Genomic DNA, 14,649 nt, shown 5'->3' on the forward strand with positions numbered 1-14,649 from the left:
CCTGCCCACAGCCGCCCCCTGCCCCACCCCCTGCCCACAGCCACCCGCAGCCGCCCCCTGCCCCCAGCCAGCCCCTGCCCCCAGCCAGCCCCAGCCACCCCCCTGCCCGCAGCCAGCCCCTGCCCACAGCCGCCCCCTGCCCACAGCCGCCGCCCTCTGCCCACAGCCGCCCTCTGCCCACAGCCGCCCTCTGCCCGCAGCCAGCCCCTGCCCACAGCCGCCCTCTGCCCCACCCCCGCCCACAGCCACCCGCAGCCAGCCCCTGCCCACAGCTGCCCTCTGCCCGCAGCCAGCCCCTGCCCCCAGCCACCCGCAGCCAGCCCCTACCCACAGCCGCCCTCTGCCCCACCCCCTGCCCACAGCCACCCGCAGCCAGCCCCTGCCCACAGCCGCCCTCTGCCCGCAGCCAGCCTTTGCCACAGCCACCCTCTGCCCGCAGTCAGCCTCTGCCTGCAGCCCCTGCCACAGCCACCCCCTGCCTGCAGCCAGCCTCTGCCCACAGCCGCCCGCAGCCACCCCTGCCCACAGCCACCCGCAGCCCGCCCGTCTGCATCACCTGCCCACAGCCAGCCCGTGTCACTCCCTACCTCCAGCTAGCCCTGCCCCACGCCCCTATCTGCAGCCAGCCCCACATCCACTGGTGCCCTGCAGTTCCCAGGGCAGTAACCCTGCACACCTGCTTTAATGAGGGGGGGGGCAGGGAGCAGCGGGGACCCACACATGTGCACACCCTAGAGTGACCAGACAGCAAGTGTGAAAAATCGGGACGGGGGTGAGGGGTAATAGGAGCCTATATAAGAAAAAGACCCAAAAATTGAGACTGTCCCTGATCACCACCCACACATGTGAAACGGAGCTCATTTCTAGTTCAGCCCCATCTTTTTAAAAAAGAACTTTAGGTAGGGTTAAAATACATCTGTATTTTCCTGGACATGTCAGGCTTTTCGGTTCTTAATCACCTCCTGGGAAAATATGGACGTATGGTAACCCTATTGGTACAAAAAATACATGCTGTCGCACATCCCTTAAATCAGAACTTTTTATAGGGAACCCGTTGTTAAATCAGAACTTTTTATAGGGAACCCGTTGTTAAGATTTTGGAAGCTCATCACTGGATATGGGGCAACCAGAACTACATGCAGTATTCAAGGTGTGAGCATACCATGGATTGATATAGTGACATTATGATATTTTCGGTTGTCTTATCCTTTTTTCTAATGGTTCCTAACATGCTTTTAGCTTTTTTGACTGCCACTGCACATTGAAGCAGATGTTTTCAGAGAACTATCTAGTGAGTTCAAGATGTCTTTCTTGAGCGATAAGAGTTAAGTTAGACCCTGCCATTTTGTATGTGCAGTTGGGTTTATGTTTTCCAAATGTATCACTTGGCATTTATCAATACAGAATTTCATCTGTCGTTTGGTTGTTGTTAAAGTTCATACTATTCCTTTATTTTTGGACTTTAATACCCCAGAGGGGGTTGTCTTAAAATGTGACCAGGCCACAGGCCAAGTCAGAGGAAGAGGTGGACCACAAGACAACCAGAGCGGCTGTGATCATGTGGTGCCATATACAGGAGACGGGGTAGCTGCTACTCCACACCCAGCCACCAGGAAGCACTCCAGTAGTCAGTCCACTTTTTTTTACAAGCACATACATAAATAGATTATTAGAGAATAGCCTACTCCCACAATGAAAAATCAAAGCCTTTTCCGGGGACAGTTCATGAACTTTTGCCATTGCAGCCACACTCCTTTAGATCCGAACAAAAGGAAAATGCCATGTAAACTGACTTTTATGCCCATGATCATGAGTTCTGTGATTGACAAATGTTTAGTGCATATAGTGATACATATAATTTGGGGGAAATGCAACTTTAAACCAATTTAATGAAAGGGGAGGGGGCACCCCATTGTTGACATCAGTAAAAAGTATTAGCAAAGGAAATATTTTATGCTACTGTAAAGCTAATAGATTAACATGTGGGCACTCCGAAAAACATGTGAAGTTTGGGTCAACTTTTCTTCAGTTGAAGCCAAGGGAAGTTTTGTCACTGATTTCAATGGGACCTGGATTTCACCATTTATGTAGAGAAGCACATGATGTGGGGTGGGAGAAGGGAGAATGTACCTTGTTTTCTTTTTCTGATTAAAATGGATAAATGGGGCTAATGTCAAATTATAGGCAACAATACTCCTACAAGCCTACAACACTACAGATGTTAAAAAAATATTCTAGCATCAATGGGTTCTTCTGTAGAAAGAGACCTAAATACACCATAACTTTCTGGTAGCCTAGAGCCACTTACCAGGAGGATTATGGAAAGAATGAAGGTGTGAGGGGCAGGTGCCTTGGGACACTATGCTGATACCAAAGATATTTAGGAGGCAACTTTGTATTTGAAAGGAGAGAGTTCAATTAACAGCTGCTTTGGCTGAAGACTAGCTGCAGAATTAAAATATTGTCTAAAAGGCCGGCGCATTGGCGTGCTAAGGCACTGGGTGGGCATAATCCCGTGCCTGAAAACCCCTAGTTGCAGCTGCTGTCAATCAAGTACCTCCCCTGTCCGCCGCCGCCGCCGCCGCCTCACTTTTGCTTTTGAAAAGCCCTGGGCTTGGGCTGCAGCCAGGCCTGGTGCGCGGGACGCAGAGATCGTGGGCAGGGGCAGGGCGCAGGTCAATGAGCCACTGGGCTGGACCGCAAGAGGGGTGCAGAGGCCGCCGCAGCCGCCTCCTTCCTTACGCCCCGGGCCCGACTTCTGCTCCCGGCCCCGCCGCCGCCGCCGAGGTGCGAAGCACCGAAACGCGTTCCCTCCTCCCCGCGGCGGGCGACTGAACCCCTCGCTCGCCGATTGGCAGGCGGTGATGTAATGGGAGAGAACATACGGGCATTTCTCATCACCTCTCCGACCTTTCTCCCCGCTTGCAGCTGGGGAGGGCAGCCTCTCCACCCCCCGCGCAGCCAATCACAGGGCAGAGCGGGCGGCGGTTGGGGGGAAACGCTTGCTGGCTTTTTCAAAGCCGACTTCGCTCTCGCCGTCTCCTTCGCCTCTTCCCTTCGGAGGAGTGATTGGCAGGCATGCAGCCCAATGAGACCGGGGCTATTACAGCTACGTACGTACCCGCCCATTAGCAAGGCCGCTGTGATGTCTGGACGGGAGATGGGACGTAATTGGACTGACAGCACCAAGAGCCTATGGAGTGTGGGCGACCAACGTGCTGTGTGGAAGGAGGTTGGTGTTCGGGGGAAAAAAGGCTGCGCGGGGAGGGGCGGTGGCTTTAACTGACAGCGACTCCCGTCAATCGTGCCCAGGCTGCAGTGCCCGGGTAAAAAAGTGCGGAAAAGTGAGGAGGACGACAGGAGAGGCACTTGATTGACGGCCGCCGCGGCCAATAGCTTTCAGTAATAGGCTAGCGTGTCCGCCAATTGCCATCTGAGCGGGCGGAGAGAGGACGAGGCAACTGGTGAGTGGCAAAGGGGTTAACCAATGCCGCTTAGCATATGGGCAGCGGGCAAGCGTGTTGGCCAATGGGAGTCAGGAAGAGGCGGGACTAACTGAATGACAGACATGCTAGCCAATAGACTTGAGCTGCCTAGGCTGGGTTCCGAGGCCGGGCTGTTGGGGGCGGATCATTTCACTCCCCCGCCCCCGCCCTTTGCCTGCTGACGTGAGCGGCGGGAGGGGGAGGGCCCAGCATCGGGCGCTGGGAGAGGGGTTCCCAACATGTCGGTGCTGCTGGTTGCGTTCGGACTGCGCGAGCGGGCGGCTGTTGCGGCGGGGGGAGGCCAACCAGGAGCGCCCGCAGCGTGAGCCGCAGCCCGCCACACGCCGCACCGGCCAGGCCGGCCCTCGGACGCTGCCCGCGGCCAGGTACAGGCCAGGGCCCGACTCGGCGAGGGGGCATTGCGGCGCGGGAGGCCTCTCCGCGGCGCCGGGAGTCGGCTGTCTGCGCGCGTAGGGGGGGCAGGCGGGGCCTGTGCGCGTGTAAGGGGACGGGGATGGGCAGGCGGGGCCTGTGCGGGGGACGGGCAGGTGGGGCTGAGCTCGCGTGTACGGGGGGTGGTAAAGGGCAGGCGGGGCCTGTGTGTGAAGGGGGGAGGCGGCAGGCGGGGCCTGTGTGTGTGTGTTGTGGGAGGGGAAAGAGGAAGGGGGCAGGAACGTGTGTGTGTTGTAGGGGGCAGGCCAGGTCTGTGAGTGTATATGGGGGGGGGGCTGTGGGGAGCGGGCAGGCGGGGCCTGTGCGCGCATGTACTGCCGGGGGTAGGGCAGAAGGCGGGGTGTGTGCTTTGTGGGAGGGGTACGCGGAAGGGGGCAGGATGTGTGTGTTTTGGGGGGTGGGGAAGGGGCAGGCGGGGCCTGTGCACGCACGTGCGTATACTGGGGAGATGGTGGGGGGGGGTGGCAGGCAGGGCCTGCACGTGCGTGCGCTGGGAGGGTGGGGGGCATGCGTGCAAGCCTGTATTGGGGGCGGGGGGAGTACCGGGACAGGTGGGGTGTTTCCACATGCACACGTGTATGTGAGGTGGGGGTGTGTGTCTGTGTATCTTGGGGGATGGGTAAGGTGGCAGGTGGGCCTGTGTTCCTATATTGGGGGCAGTGTGTTTGATGGGGGGGCTGCGCAAACATGTGTGTACATGCAGTGGATGGGGAGGGTATCAGTTGGGAGGGGTTGTGTGTGAGAGCCTGCCTATGTCTGTATTTGGGGCGTGGGGGGGTAGGGCCACCTGCACTTGTACTCAGGGGGCAGCAGGTGGGAGAGCCTGCCTGCCCTGTTCTCAGGGCGGGGGGGGGGAGAGGGGGAGGAAGAAGGGCAGTGAGTGGGAGAGCCTGCCTGTGGTCAGGGGGAGGGCAGTGAGCAGGAGAGCTTGTCTGCACCTATACTGGGCGGGAGGGCTTGTCTGTGCCTGTATTGGGGGGGTGGAGGCCGGGGGAGGGGCAGCAGAGCCTGCCTGAGCCTCTACTGGAGGGGTAGTGGTAGGTGGGAGGGCCCGCCTGCATCTGTACTGGGGAGGGGACGGTGGGTAGGGTGGCAGGCAGGAGGGCCCGACTGTGCCTGTGCTGGGGTGGGGTAGAAGGGCCTGCATGTCTGTGTACTGGGGTGTGGGTAGGGCGGCAAGTGAGTGGACCTGCATGCGCTTGGGGGTCGGTAGGGTGGCATACAGGCAGGGCCGCCCAGAGGGGGGGGCAAGTGGGGCAATTTGCCCCAGGCTCTGCAGGGGGCCACCACGAGCATGGCTGAGTCTCCTCCCCCCCCGTCTCCTCCCCTCTCCGGGAGCCTCAGCCCATCCAGCAGCGTCCCGGACAGGTGCAGCATGGCTCCGGCGGGGCCCCTGAGCCCCGCCCCGCTCAGAGCCATGCGGTGAGGGGGGGCAGGGCTGCGAGCTCCGGGCTGAGCAGAGGGAGCTGAGCTCAGCGTGGAGCTCCCAGCCCTGCCCCCTGACCACGTGGCTCTGAGCGAGGCAGAGCTCAGGCCCCGCCGAGGCACGGTGCCTCTGTTGAGTGAAGCTTTTGGATCCGCTGAGGCTCCGGGTGAGAGGAGAGCCAGGGGTAAGGGGCCAGGGCTGGGGGGGTTGGCTAAGGGGCAGGAAGTCTCGGGAACAGGGAGAGGGCAGAGGTTGGGAGGCGGCAGTCAGCGGACAGGGAAGGGGGGGGTTGGATTGTGGGCATTCCGGGGGTCTGTCAGGACTCAGCGGGGGGGGTAGATAGGGGTTGGGGCAGTCAGGGGACAGGGAGCACGGGTGGGGTCCCAGGTTGGTGGTGGTGGGTCTCTGAGGGACGGTGAGGGGGCAAGGAGCAGGATGGGTCGGGGATTCTGATGGGGGCGGGCAGTCAGGGGGTAGGAAGTGGGTGGGGGTCAGATAGGGGGCAGGGCCAGGCTGTTTGGGAGGCACAGCCTTCCCTACCCTAAAGCTCATTCAGCAATTTGAGGCTTGCAGAAGAGCCAAGCTGTTAGCTTTTCCATTAGGGCTACCATCCCTTTCACTTTTCAAATGCCAAATTATAGTCTATATTTAATTTCAGTGCCATAGGGAGATTCATGTCGGGAGGGTAGCTTCATTTAAAATTAGTCACTGGGGGAGGGATCACATGAGAAGAGCAATATCCTACACCACCCACCTCCTTCCCAACCCTACCAAGGGAGACACCCCCCTACATTTCCTGAGGCTCCAGAGGGGTTAATTCAGTGGTTCTCAAACTTTTGTACGGGTGACCCCTTTCACATAGCAAACCTGTGAGTGTGACCCCCCCCCTTTATAAATTAAAAACACTTTTTTATATATTTAACACTATTATAAATGCTGGAGGCAAAGCAGGGTTTGAGGTGGAGGCTGACAGCTCACAGCCCCCAGTAATAATCTTGTGACTCCCTGAGAGGTCCCGACCCCCAGTTTGAGAACCCCTGGGGTAATTTAATTTTAACACCCTATGTCCATTCACATGCATGTGCTATTTTGAGCATTTCAGTTTTCATAACATAGGCTCATCCCAGATTTGGAACAAGCTCAAATGCTCAGTTCGTGGAGTATGTACATAGTCTATACTAAAGACAAACCCAAAGTAACCGTCTCCAGTTTGTGAGGGACCCCATGGAGCCAGTCTCTAGGAAACAGATAAATGCATGGAGATTAAGTCCATTAATGGCTATTAGCCAGGATGGGTAAGGAATGGTGTCCCTAGCCTCTGTTTGTCAGAGGGTGGAAATGGATGGCAGGAGAGAGATCACTTGATCATTACCAGTTAGGTTTACTCCCTCTGGTGCACTTGGCATTGGCCATTGTCGGTAGACAGGATACTGGGCTGGATGGACCTTTGGTTTGACCCAGTATGGCTGTTCTTATATTCTAACCTAAATGAACCCAAAGTTATGGAGACAGATGTGAGTCAAGGAAGCCGGCAGAGTATCAGAAACCTGGAAAAATCTCTGACTGGATGGGCTCAGGCGTTTGGTCACAAGCTGAGGTGGTTCAAAAAGTTTTGGATTTTTTTTTAAGCAGAATTTTTTTATTGTTTCTTTAAACAATCAAACACAGCAAGCTGCAGATATTTGGCCACACACTTCTGAAACCCCAAACCATATTCAGGTTATGGCAGACTAATTTCAGCTTTTCAATTAAAAAAACCACAACAAATTTTGAAGGAAAGCAGACGTTGTCCGTGATTTTTTTCTGCTTTTTAAAAATCCCTAGTTTTTGATCCGGAAACAGTTTTGACGGCACATATTTGTGCAACCCTTTTAATGAGCTTTAGTGCCTTTTAACACTAGCTGATGCTGAGAACCAGTGATACCTTGTAAAGAAGTTTTCTCAAAACTGGATTTGTGCCAAGATGCAGATGGTTTATTTTTCCCCAGGGCTGCCCAGGGGGGACGGGGGGGACAAGTGGGGCAGTTTGCGCTGGGCCCCGCAGGGGCCCCCACGAGAATATAGTATTGTAATTTTTTTATGGAAGGGGCCCCCAAAATTGCTTTGCCCCAGGCCCTCTGAATTCTCTGAGCGGCACTGCATACAGGAGGGCCAGGGAGTAGGTGGGGCTGTTTGTGCATGTGCTTGGAGGCTGGGGGGAAGTGGCCTGTGTGGGTATGTCTGTGTAGTGGGGAAGGTGGCAGGCAGAGCTTGTGGGTGTTCTGGGGAGAAGGCGGGAGCACTTGTGTGTTGGTATGTGTGTGTTTTTTGGAGGGACAGCTAGGGCCTGTTCCTCTCTTTGGGGGGGGAGGGGTTGGACAGGGCCTGTGTCAGTGCATTTTTGATGGCATGGGTGGGCAGCGGGAGGGCCTGCGTGTGCCTGTAGTGGCGGAGAGGGCGGCAGGCCTAGTACAGGCAGGCATGTATGTGCGCATTTGCGGACAGCAGGAGCAGGCATTGCGTGTGCACATTGGAGTGGTGGGGAAAATGTAGGCGTGGTCTGTGCATGCATTTGCTTGTTGGGGGGGAGGTGAAGCCTGGGGGGGGGTGTGTGCGCGCACATTTGGGGGGGAATGTGGCACCTGTGTGTCAGTGTGTGTTGGGGGGGGCAGTGGGAGATGGGGCCAGTGCATCTTGGAGTGGGGGAGCGGGAAGGGCTATGCATGCATTTTGGATGTGGGGCTGCGGTGAGAGGCGAAGCCTGTACATGTGCACATGTTTTGGTGGCGTGGCAGTGGCTACAGGCAGGGTCTGTGTGTGTGTCCTTGCATTTCAGGTGGTGGTGATGCTGGCAGCACCTGTGCATGTGTGCGCATGGTGGGGGTGACCAGCAGGTGGGATCTGTGCATATGTGTATGTGGGGGGGGGGTGATGTTGGTAGGCAGACAGAGCCTGTGTGTGTTTTGGGGGTGGTAGCAGGCAGTCAGAGCCTGTGTGTATGTGTGGGAGGAAGAAGGGGGATGTGATAGGAAGGCCTGAATGTTTGTTGGGAGGGGAGGCTGGCAGGTTAGGCCTGTAAGTGTACTGGGGTGTGGATAGGGGGAAAGTGGCACACCTGTCAGCCTGTTTATGTAGTGGGGGTGGGAGGGTAGGAGTAAGGGTCTGTGTATACTGGGGGTTAGGGGGAAAATGTCAGGCAGGCTGGCTGGTCTGGGTGTGTATGGGTGGGGGTTAAGGGGAAGGCAGCAGGCAGGCATGTCTGTTTATAGGCAATGAAAGTGACTTCCTGGTTCAGATTGCTTCTCATACAGCCCAGGAAAGAATTGAACCAGGGTGTTTACCTACCCACTGTGCTACCAAAGGCTTCTGGGGTGACTGCCTGGTTGGTAGGCAGGCTGACTTCTGAGTGTTTTGGGGGTGGAGGAAAGTGGCTGGCATATAGGAATGCCTGTGAGTGTATGGGGGTGAGGTGGCAGGGAGGTTGGCAGGCATACCTGCAAATGCATGATGGGAGCAGGGGGCTGGCAGACATTTGGAGAGAGGAGGAGTAAAGTGGCAGACAGGAAGGAAAAAAAATCAAAGTTTTTATTTAAATTGGATTATTTTTGTTTTTAATTTCATTGTTTTTACTTTTTAAAAGCAAACCTCTTTAAAATAAAATCTGAATTAATACAAAATGTTAAGGCCTGAATTTTACAGTCTCTTAAAACTTTTAAATGAACTAAATATGCTGAATCCATGAACTTATATAAAAACTTAAGGTTTTTTTCTATATAAAAAGAGACTCATGGGTAAACAATTTAACTTTTGAGGTCAAGCTTTATAAATATGGCACAATAGGTCATGTAGTGTATTAAGGGCTTGTTTTGTTTAGTATGCATACCATTTTATATGCTGGTTGGTGTATTTAAATTCTACTTGCCATCCTAATGCAGCTTGCATGGGCAGACAGTTAATTATATAGTAAATAAGCAATATATCATTCACTGTTTTCTAACACACTAAAAGTGTACAATTAATAAGAATCTGAAAATATTAACCTAGGTGATTGCTTAAGTAAATGTATATAGTTCTAGTGCATTATTCTAGGTAGCAAAAAGATGTACCAAATCTAGTGTAAAAGCTCTATTTAGTTGTAAATCAACATGTATTAAAGGTTATGTCAACCAATGAGAATACACCTTTCTTTAGAAGATTACTGAAGTACAAATGAGAAAGTTGATTAAAATTTAGGGTTTCTACATGGTGATTTACATAATATTTAAATCAGTGACTTAAATTAATCCACCCTACAGGCAGGCTTCTGTTGTATGAGGTGAGGGAAAGGAAGGTGGCAGGCAGGCTTGTGTGTATATGGGGGTGGAAAGGTGGCAGGCAGGCCTTTGTGTGAATTGGGGTGTGCGAAGTGACAGGCCTGTGTAACTATTCCATGGGAGGAAAAGTTGTTTGGGGAGGGGGGAGTACTGGTAGGCAGGCAGGTCTGTTTGTATTGGGGGGGGTTGTGAGTCAGGTCTTTGTGTGTATTGGAGGGCCAGAGGTAGCAGGAAGGCAGGCAGGCACGTGACTTTATTTCTGGGGTTAGATGGCTAGGCAGCAGGAAAGCAAGGTATGTATTCTGTGGGCGGCAAGAGGTGGTGGTATGGGCCTGTGTGCGCGCTTTTTGGGGAGGAAGCAGGAAGGTGGTCAGGTTGCAGCTAAGCAGATGGGTCTACTACTGGTGGATTGATGTTTGTGGTGGCAGGCAGGCTAGTCTGCCTGTGTACTGGGTGGTTAGATGAGTTGGTTGGTAGGTCAGTGTGTCTTGGGGACAAGGAGAGGATCTGGGAGAGATGAGTGTTTTTTTCAGGGTGATCCTGAGAGGTCTGTATTGTCCTAGGGAGGGGAGAGAGGAGGCCTGTTTAAATATTGAGAAGGGGCAGCTGGGATGCCTGTGTGGGTGAGAAGAATCGAGGGGGGGAGGGGGCAATGTCTATAGAGTGGGAGTAAGAACAGGAGAAGCTGAAGGCTTATGCAGGTTGAGAAGAGAGAGGGAAGAATAGGAGAAGCTTTGGGGGAGCAGTGGCGGTTGGGAAGTGAGTGGGTGAGAGTTAGAAGCTTGTGAGTGATTGGGGTATGTATCAGGGGAGGAGAAGTTGGGGGGGGGCTTGTATGTGTATTGTGGGGGGGAAGGCATGTGTACAGTATATGTATTGTGATGGCCTGTGTGTATGGGGGTGGAGAAAGAGTGGAGAAATTGAGTGGGTTACATATGTGTATGAGGGTGACAGGAGAAGCTGGGAGGCCTATATGTATTGTATTTAAGGAGTGAGATAGTTGGCGGCCTGTTAAGGTTGCCAGCCCTCCCGGTTTCACCAGGAGTCTCCTGGAATCACACTCTATCTCCCAGAGGCTACTTCAGCCAAACCAGGAGATTTTGGGCTCTAAAAGTCTGGCACAGCAGCAGGTTTAAGGCAGGTTCCCTTACCTGCCTTGGCTCTGCGCCACTCCCTGAAAAAGCTGGCACTATCCCTGTGGCCCCTGGAGGGGGTGTAGAGGCAGGGGGTCTCTGCATGCTGCTCCTGCCCTGGGTGCTGACTCTGCAGCTCCCATTGGCTGAGAACTGCAGCCAATGGGAGCTTCGGTGGCGGTGCCCGTGAGCAGTGGTGCGTGGAGGCCCCCTGATACCCTGCCTAGGGGCTGCTCCCAGAGGGATGTGCTGGTTGCTTTTGTGAGCCACCCAAGGTATGTGCTGACCCCCTGACCCTCTCCTGCACCCCTGCCCACACCCAAACTCCCTCCCAGAGCCTGCACTCTCTCCTGCACTCCCTTCCAGAGACCGCACTCCAACCCACTGCCCCAGCCTGGTGAAAATGAATGAGGATGGGGGAGAGTGAGTGATGGAGGGAGGGGGGATGGAGTGAGCAGGGGGTGGGGCCTCAGAGAAGGGGCAGGACAGGGGTGGGGCAAGGGTCTTTGGGTTTGTGTGATTAGACAGTTGGCAACCCTAAGGCCTGTATATTTGTATTACTGGGGCTGAGGAAAGAGGTGCAGAATCCTATGTGCTTGTTTTGGGATTGGGTGTTGGATGGATGGTTTAAATGGCAGGGTGGATTGATTTAAATAAAAGCAATTTTAAATCACTGATTTCCATCTTGTTTTGCATTTGTACTTTTCCTAAAGAAAGATTGATTTCCAACAAATGAGAACCATTAAGACATGTTGATTTGCAACTGAATATAGCCTTTTCACTTAATGTAATATTTTTTGCTAACCAAGAGGCTATCCTATATCTACATATCTATTTAATCGTATAGCTTATGTACATTTATTCAGATTCTTAATTATGTTTTTTTTATTATATTAGAAAATGGGTTCTGTTTGGATGGAGATTTGCATTTAAAAATTCACAAACAGCATTGAAATTTTTAAATTTGCTGGACACACAAGAAAAAATAGGTTTATCAAAACATATTTTGTGTTTAAAATGATTTTATTTATTAATCAAAAGAAGTATTTGTAGGTAACGAGTTGAACTGATTGTTTCCAGTCACAATGTCCTTCAGAGTTTTAGAACTGATAGGTCTCATTCTGTCAAACACATAGGCTTGGTCTATACTACCGAGTTAGGTCAACATAAGGCAGCTTATGTTGACCTAACTATGTCAGTGTCTACACTGCCAATAGAACAGGAGTACTTGTGGTACACTGCCAATGTTAAGTGCCCTACTACACCAACATAACTCCACCTCCATGAGAGGTGTAGGGCTTTTGTTAGTGTAGTTGCTGTAGTCTATAGACACTCCATTGCTTACATCAGCTGTTGTTAGTCTTGTTGGACATCTGGGAGTCGGGAGGCGAGAAGCCCATGGGACAGCTAGGCTCCTGGGAGAGAGCTGTGCAGAGTTGAGAGCCCTGGTTGTCAGCACCCAACACTGCCTCTCTTCAGTTGGTGGAAGCGCTCCTGGTAAGGACACATACCACTGACAGAAGGAGGATAGTTTGGACATCAGCCACCACAGTACCTACTGCAGTGGCTGTAAGTTGACCTAACATAGGTTGACTTAAGATTGTAGTGTAGGCAGGCTTTTATTCATAAATAAGAGTAAAACAAGCTTTTTTGTTTTTCCAGTTATCAGTTGGTTTCTTAACTTTGAGTCACCGTTGTTGAACTGTATTAGTTAAATAAACTGAAATGAAAAAAATTCCCTCTGCACCTGCAGAGGAGACTGCTGCTGTCAAAAGCTGGTTTAGTGCTTTAGCAAACTCAGGTTCCAGGTGCTTAGCCAATGACTTCCACCACGTCAGTAATTTGATTCTCTTTAAAATATTGATAGCAAACATGCTGCTCAATATTATTTTTGAATTTTGAATGAATTTAATAGATTATAGTGAGTTTAGGCCTACAACATAGGTTGCCATACTTTGAAAATAAAGTTTAAATTTATTTATTAAACTTCATTAAAAAAATCAGATTTTAAATTTAAAAAAAACCTTTTAATTGTTTTTTTGGCGGGGGGGAAATCATTCATTTTTATTCACCGTATGCGTATTGGAATAAGGGGGCTGGGAGGCCTTAGTAGTTTTGTCTTCACCAGGAAAAAAGTGCAGGAAAAAGGTTAACTGGTGTTCACTAACAAGGTAAAATCTTAGCAGAGACACGGCAGTTTATCCTTCACACTGTTGAAGGTTGGGGTAAATCTTATGCTCTCCCATAGTCTTGACCTCAACCTGTTAACACATGTGAAGGCTACAAACTGTGGTGTCTGCTATTTTTACTCCTGAGGAAATTCTGCACCAAAAAATTAAAAATTCTGTGCTAAAAAAATTTCACACAATATTTTAAAATTCTGCAAATTGTATTTGTCAATAAATAAATGTGGCTCCAGCATGGCAGTGTGGCGCACAGGTCACTGGCTGCACTGAGGTGGGAGATAACTCTGAAGCCCCCACCTCCTCTGGTACAGGGACTCGACAGTGAGGCTGCACCCAACCCTGACACAGTGCTTGGGCTGGACCTGGTCCAGAAACACCCCAGGGTCCTGCCCCAAGTGCACCGGGTGTGGGTGGGCAGGCTTAGCCCAGCAGGATCCAAGTGTGGAGGGGCTTAGTGTTGGGGGATCCTGGTGTGGTGTGAGAGGTTTCTGTGTGGGACAATCTGGGTACAGGTGGCTCAGTGGGAGATGTGGATACACAGGGGCTCATTTGGGGTTCTGGGTGCAGGGGCAATGGGACTCTGCAGGGGATCTAGGGGAAGGTGGTTGGGGCTCAGCAGGGGGGATCTGGGTGTGGGGAGATGAGGCAGAGGGTTGTGATGTGGGGGCATGAGGGCTTTGTCTGAGGGGGTGGGCTCCCCCGGGGCCAGGCTCCCCCGGGGCCAGGGCATTCCCTCCCTCTCCCCCCGCCAGCCCTCTCCGCGTCGGCAGCAGCTCTGGGGGAGAGGTGCTTATCCCCTGCTGGCAGCAGCCCTTGCGTGCCTCAACTTGCTCCTCTCCCCAGTCCCCACCCACTCCCTACCTCTGTCCTCTCCAGGCCACTGCAGCCCCTTATAGCTTGCTGCACAGCCATGCAGCTTAGCGGGAACTTAGGTGGCATCATTTTGAGAGCCATATGTTTCACCAGCAGGGCTAGAACGTTTACAGACACCACACTGACCTTTGCCCCTTGAGCTAATGGAATAACTGATAGCAATAATAGATTGTTGTCTCCTCTTATGTGGACCAGCAGTAGAGGGGCATGGGACACTTTGCCCCAGTGGGTTTCACAGATATCTACTGAAAGATGAAGAGATTCAGGAATCTTGGGTTGTGAAAGGAATTGTACTGTAGTGGCCACAGACCTTTCTGCCTATTCCCCTCAAGTTTGATTCCTCCTGGTTCAATCCTTCCAACCTATCCCAGTCTGCTCTCTTCCATACGCCTAGCTCCCTGTCCTGGTTGCATTGTCATTGCCTAACCAGTCAGTCTCTGATCCTCAGACTTCTCAGCCCAGTCCCCGTCTCCCACGCAAATTCTAATCTTATCCATTCAGATTTCCTATCCAGTTTTCCCCTATTCTACTTCCAGTTCCAGTATCCTTGCTTAGCCAGTCCTTGTTCCCCATACTCCTTACAGGGTCTTCATCTAGTCTTTCCTCACCCTGGCCTCTAGTTGCCTCTTCCCCCACTTAATTTATATGTCCCCATTGGTTTCCAGTCGCTTGCTCCAGATAGTTCCAGTCTTGCCATTGGCTCCTCATCTGATCTCAGCCCCTCCCTCCCCATCTCCTTGTCTAGCTAGTTTTCCTCTTATCCATTCTGCAGTTGTCAGGCAGTTTGAGTTAGCACAGGGG

General features: G+C 52.4%; 1 protein-coding gene across 4 annotated transcripts in view; it reads left to right on the forward strand.

Annotated features, from left to right (window-relative positions):
* The first annotated feature begins 2,966 nt into the window (after positions 1-2,966).
* PPM1B (protein phosphatase, Mg2+/Mn2+ dependent 1B) overlaps positions 2,967-14,649 on the forward strand; it is a 120,557-nt gene continuing 108,874 nt past the window's right edge. Inside the window, exon 1 of one of the 4 annotated variants that reach the window (XM_045011109.1) lies at positions 2,967-3,232. The gene's annotated coding sequence lies outside the window, so the exon portion shown is untranslated. Of the gene's footprint in view, positions 3,233-3,663; positions 3,872-14,649 lie in introns of those variants that run through there. The other 3 variants (XM_045011113.1, XM_045011107.1, XM_045011112.1) reach the window with 3 other exon arrangements.

Source organism: Mauremys mutica, chromosome 3 (genome assembly GCF_020497125.1).
Source record: "Mauremys mutica isolate MM-2020 ecotype Southern chromosome 3, ASM2049712v1, whole genome shotgun sequence".
Lineage (NCBI taxonomy): Eukaryota > Metazoa > Chordata > Testudines > Geoemydidae > Mauremys > Mauremys mutica.